This window comes from Aegilops tauschii, chromosome 6 (genome assembly GCF_002575655.3).
Source record: "Aegilops tauschii subsp. strangulata cultivar AL8/78 chromosome 6, Aet v6.0, whole genome shotgun sequence".
In the NCBI taxonomy this organism is placed as follows: Eukaryota; Viridiplantae; Streptophyta; class Magnoliopsida; order Poales; family Poaceae; genus Aegilops; species Aegilops tauschii.
Genome location: NC_053040.3, coordinates 111,320,550 through 111,326,814, shown reverse-complemented (window position 1 = coordinate 111,326,814; position 6,265 = coordinate 111,320,550). Strand labels below are relative to the sequence as shown.

General features: G+C 48.1%; 1 long non-coding RNA gene across 1 annotated transcript; it reads left to right on the top strand.

The window, feature by feature from the left end:
- Positions 1–4,033: 4,033 nt before the first annotated feature.
- On the top strand, positions 4,034–5,348 carry LOC141025333 (uncharacterized). The gene is made up of 2 exons (XR_012186815.1): positions 4,034–4,933; positions 5,031–5,348. It is a non-coding gene; the product is annotated as an uncharacterized lncRNA (long non-coding RNA).
- Positions 5,349–6,265: the final 917 nt, after the last annotated feature.

Sequence of the window (6,265 nt, the reverse complement as noted above, 5' to 3'; positions counted from 1 at the left end):
TTACAGCAGTGTTGTTGAACTTCTGTGGTACCAGTTCTTGAACTTCACAGGTAGCAGTAGGACTACCTAATAGTGTCACACACAAAATTTTCTTACAGCAGTGTTGTTGAACTTATGTGGTACCGGTGCTTGAAATTCACATAAATAACTATATTTTTTTGAACATGTTACATATATTTTTCTTACAGCTTTGTCCTTGAACTTCTATGATTCCTGTATTTGAACTTCACATTCATAACTAATTTTTTTCTAAACATGTGACAGATAATTTTGCTTTCTTGTACTGTTTGTTGGACTTCTGTGCTAACAGTGGTTGAACTGCTTGCTTTACATTATTTTCAGATAAAACCAAATATACCCAATACAGACCCATAGACTGAAAAGATGATGAAACTTGTAGAGTTTTTTTTAACTCACCTGTTAGAATGCAAGTTGGGTGCTTGTTGTTCATGCACCGTACAAATGTATCGAGCAGCCACTTGAATGACTTTGCATCTTTGTCTCTGATCAGGGCAACAACAAATATTGTTGACTGCAAGTGATGGTTTGTTCCAACAAACACTCCCAGAGGCATATGAAATCTGTTGGTCTTGTAAGTTGTGTCGAATGTTACGCAATCGCCAAAGTCTTGATACGCTCCACGGCAGCTTGCATTGGACCAGAAAATGTTTTTAATTGACTTGTCCTTGTCTACTTCTATGTCATAGAAAAACTCATCATTGATTGCCTTCATGTCTTTGAAGAATGATATAAGTTTCAATACATCATCCAAATCATCTTTCCTTGCATTCATGGCTTTCCTACAAATTACATGCAAACATGCATTTGTTATTTTTGCTAGCAAAGGGTTGTGACTTAGGATGCTATGTACATTGCAGTATGTGCATGTTTGAATACTTACTGGTTTAGTAGGTCTCGTCCGGTCATGCTTAGGAAGTAGCTCCCGTCTTCATTTTCAGGTAGCATGGACATGATTGTTGTGTGCTTGACATCGTGGTACTGCAGGAGCTTTACGTACTCCAAAATAGTGGGGTCATAATTCTTGTGTGAGTGCAAGAATACCAGCATGTCATCAGTTTGCATGAGTTGGTGATTATGATTGTACTCAATGTCCACTGCCACGCATGTGTTATCCTCCTGGACCTTCACCCTCATTCTTGCATTGCAGCCTGTCCTCTGTGATGTTTTGTTTCGCTGCCTGTCAGCCTCTGAAACAGAAGTTGTGTGTTTCCCTTGGACCCCGCAAACAAAATACTTGTGATTGTCATTCCCTCCCGTCTTCCTGATTCCAAAACCAGCGTGTCTGGCGTATCTGTTATAAAATTCCCTTGCTTTCTCTACATCTCAGAATCGCATCTTTAGTCTTGGTATTAGATAAACCGGGAGATCCGGCATCTGCAGAAAAAGAAAAAGAAATCCAAACGGCACGTTAAAATGCAGTTTATGAACTTGTTATCCTGGAGGGAGCAGAAAATTTGCAGATAATACAAGATGTGTATATAAATATTTTGTTTCACTTACGTGCGTGTATGATCGCAACTCCACCGGAGTCTGCTGGTGTCCCTCTGGGATGGGGCACGGCGGAGTAATCATAGCAGGATGCAGGAGTGGATCACGAGGAGGAAGGAGGGCTGAAGATGGCCTCTCTCTTGTTTGCGTCCTTTTTTGCTTGAGGTGGTTGTGGAGGTATTGCGATCCTGGTCTTGGTTTGCTCTTTTGTTTTGTGATGCAATCCATCTACCTTATGTCCCGTACAATTCTGACTTGTAGCAGCAGCAGCAGGATCCAACGGTTGTAGTGTGCAGAGCACTCTCCTCCGTGTGTGTGTTCCTGTTGGATTTGTCCTGGGATCCGGTTTAGTTGCTTCCCTTTGGCATTGATGAGGCACACTAGGATAACCTCCAGAGTTACACGCAGGACTTGAGCTAACCCCCTCCTCCATCAGCGTGCTTGGGAGTCTGCTGGTGATACAAAGAATCCATGGGGGATTTCCAGCGTCACCCAATTAGGTGGAGGCGCAAAGTTGTGCGGATAGGGCTGCGACCCAGCATCTTGGAAGTCTCCATGTGTTTCGGATGTCATCCATTTTTGGTCTAGAGCAGGTTGGCAATGTTGTTGGTGCGTTTGAGGTGTGACCCATTGAGGGGGTGGTGCAACGCGTACAGGCTTAGGATTGTGTACTTTTTTTTGAGGAAGTTAGGATTGTGTACTTGCTGCTGGGAACTTCTAAGCTTCTTCATACGTCTCTCGTCTTGCTGACACAAAAGAAAAAAATGTTTATTAGCACACAAGTTACATCTGCCTATACCTTTGTAACTGAACTTAGCATTATTCACAGCCTGAACTTCTCATATAAAAGTGGTGTTCATGTACATATTTTTCCCCTAGGATAGGCATCACACTCTGCACTGAGCTGAGCATCTGCCAATACTTTTGTACCTGAACTGAGCACCCTTCATAGAATGAACCTCACATTCTGTTAATTCTACACTATTTGATTACTTATATGTACCTGAACTGAGCACTCTCCACAACATGAACTTCTTGTTTTGCAAAGGGGAAATATTGTCTAAAGTTAAAAAACCTAAACCTTCATGAGTTTGAATGGTTGAACCACTAGTGCATACCAACCTGACCTTCATGTGAGATCACATGCATGTTCTATTTTCCTTTTATTTATTTATTTGCACAGAACTAGATACATACCAACCTGAACTCTGGCACACTTAATAGTTGAACTTCACATGGCTTTTCACATGTGAATGTGAAAAGCAGGCAGATTTCACAAGCAGATTTTCTACTGTTTGTAGCCTGGACTGAGGCTCACACACTACCAGAACTTCACATGGCTCTAAGCAGGCAGATTTTAAAATGATGTTTGTAGCCTGGACTGAGGCTCACAAACTACCTGAACTTCACATGGCTGTAAGCAGGCAGATTTTCCAAATGTTTTGCAGCCTGGACTGAGGCTCACAACCTACCTGAACTTCACATGGCTATAAGAAAATAACAAACAGAAGGAAGAAGTTCAACCATACCCTGGCTAGAAGTTCGGCCAACCTTTTTCTAGCAACTGATAGGCCACCTTGAGAGCAATTCGTCATGGAGGTAGGAGAGGAATTCCACGGAAATCCATGTCTTGCAGAGGGCACGAAGTTCATCTACACGAAGCAAGAAGGTTAGGCAAGGCAAGATTGAAGAAGAAGGCAACAAGTGGGAGGAAGTTCATGTACTGTTGTTGGATTTGAAGGCGCCGCCGATGCCGCCTCCGCTGAGGAGTTGCTCCGTTGGCCGCGCCATTCGCCATAGCTTGCGTCAGGGCCGTCATCTGCTCTGCCAAGACGTCGGGTGGTGAGGATGGAAGGAGGATGCGGCTTCCGGAAGTCCGTGGCGGCTTCGCCGCGTCTAGGCGACGCGGGCTCCCTCGCGCCAGCGTCCGCCGTCGCTCGCTCGCTCGCGCCGGTGGTCGGCCAGGAGGTGGGACGGAGGTGTGGCGGCGGATTCGGTCAACCAGGAGCTGGAGACGGAGGGGAGGCGGCGGATCCGGCCGGCCAGGAGCTGGAGACGGGGGGAGGCGGCGGATCCGGCGAAGATCGGCGGCAAACGAGGGGGGAGGTCGGGGATCGAGGGAAGGAGCGGCAAGGAGGGGGGTTGGTCGGCTCGGGATCGGGGAATTAGGTGGATCCTGTCGGGGCGGCTCGGGATCGGGTGGGATTCTGTCTGGCCGGGACGGGCGGTTCACGGAAGTTCAGGAGGGGTCCATCGGGCCCTTATAGGGGATGTTGTGATCCAAATAGTTATTCTATATAATATATATATATATATATATATATATATATATATATATATATATATATATGGTGGGTCTATTATGATAACACCCTTAAGACCCTTATTCTGCTAACACCTAACCTTATTCTACTAACACCCCACGTACCGATGTAGCTACAAACTAACCACCGAACTGCGTCTGCAAAAAAAACCACTCACCTTATCCTGTTCGAGCACCAACTCCCCACCCTCCCCATGCCCCTCCACTCCCCACGACCACCACCTCCTACCCCGCCGCCGCACAACCTCCACCTCTCACCCCGCCTCCTCCTACCCCTGGCCGGTGCCGCCCCGCCTCCTCCTCCTCTCACCCGACGACGCCCCGCCTCCTCCTCCTCCCGCCCGGCGTCTCCCCACCTCCTCCTCCTCCCGTTTGAAGCCGCCCCACCTCCTACACCTCCCGTCTGGCGCCGCCCCGCATCCTCCTCCTCCCGCCCGGCGTCTCCCTGCCTCCTCCTCCTCCCGTCCGGAGCCGCCCCGCCTCCTACTCCTCCCGTCCGGCGCCGCCCCGCCTTGTCCTCCTCCCGTCCAGAGCCGCCACACCTTCTACTCCTCCCGTCCAGCGCCGCCCCGCATCTCCGCAGCGCGCCTCTGACCTGCAGCGCCGCCCAGCGATGGCCCCGACCCCGTCCCGCTCCAGCCATGGCCACTGCCCCGCCATGTGCCCCACCCATCCATCGCGCTGCCTCCGCCCGATCCGTCGGGCGCCGAATCCGCACCGGCGAGCGGATGAGCCACCTCCCTCGCACCAGTGCATCCGGATCCAGCCGGGCTGCCCCCGTGATTGCTGGCCTCGACAGCCATGGCCCCGCCCCGCGACGGCCGGCCTCCCTCCCCACGTCGAGCCCCTACCTCGTCGGCTAGTCGTGCAGGCGTCCCTGCGAGGTTCCCAGCCGCCCGACGGCATGCAGTGCAGGCACGTGAAGCCGTGCGGATCCCGTCGCCCCCGCGCCATGGACTGCACTTTCTGATGCAGTGCACAAAAATCGCCGCATTGCAGCCCACCTCCCAGGCGTGCCATCGTCAAGCAGAGGGCCTCCCCCGGCGTGGCGCCGCACCAGCGGATCTCTGGCCCCCGACGAGCTGCCCCTTCTCCCCGCGTGTAGTTCCCAGATGCTGAGTGTTCGGTTTGAATTTCTTTTTCCTTCAAAAGTGTGTTGTGCAGTTCCTTGCTGATGTATCTCCTGTGCATTCTTCAGATGGCAAGCTTCTGCACTACTTCTTTGATCCATTATGGAGGCAAAACGAGAAGGCAACTTTCTTGTTCATAAGTGCACTTGTGAATTTGATGTCTTCAAGAGAGAGTTGTACAGATTTGCATCCTATAAGGAAACTAACACTTCTACTATACTTGTGAACAAAAGTTCAGTCCGGCACAAAAGGGGTAGCGGTTGTGGGCAAAAAGCATTGCCGTTTGGGCGCGTGCAGTCTTTTTTGTGTTTGGATACATTAACTCGGTTGCCATGTACGGTGAACACATACATGATTTGTGTTTAAAAAATTGTGGTCCATAAAAAGCATGGTCTTGTGGTTCATTCTTTTCGATCATGTGGTGCACTTTGGTCTAAAAAAGGTCCACTAGGAAGGACTATTCTACTACATTTATACCAAAGTGCATTTAAAAAAATGCAAATGCAGTGCACTTTGGTCTTACAAAAAGTCCACCACGAAGGACTTTTCAGTACACTCCATTGAAAACAAAATGCATTTAAAAAAATGCAAATGCAGTGCACTTTGGTTTAAAAAAAGTCCGCTATGAAGGACTCTTCAGTACACTTCATTTAGAACAAAAGTCCACTATGAAGGATTTTTCAGTACACCCCATTTAAAACAAAATGCATTTAAAAAACATGCAAATGCGGTGCACTTTGGACTAAAAGAAGCCCACTACGAAAGGACTATTCAGTACACTCCATTTAGAACAAAAAACATTTAAAAAATATGCAAATGCGGTGCACTTTGGTCTTAAAAAAGTCCACTATGAAGGACTTTTCTGTCCACTCCATTTAAAATAAAATGCATAAAAACAATGAAGTTCGCTTGCCCATCTAATGTAGTGCGGTTTTCCATATGAAGCAGTGCGGACGGCCGTCTCATGATGTTCATCTCATAAGTGCAAGAAAAAATGTTACCGAAACAAGAACAAAAAGTAACGCGGTTCACTTACGCACGATGTGAAGCGCACTTCACTTCCTCGCATGAGAAAAATTAAGTCTGGCAAAAGAAACGATGCAGTGCACTTGCCCATCTGATGTAGTGTGTTTTTTAGTCTGAAGCAGTGCGGTTTGCTACCTCGTTTGGGAAAAATTTCTGTCCCACAAAAAAAGAAATGATGCAATGCACTTGTCCGTCTGATGAAGTGTTGTTTTTAGTCTAAAGCAGTGCGGTTTTCTGTCTGATGCAGTACAAACGACGATTTTGGGTCGCGAAAAAA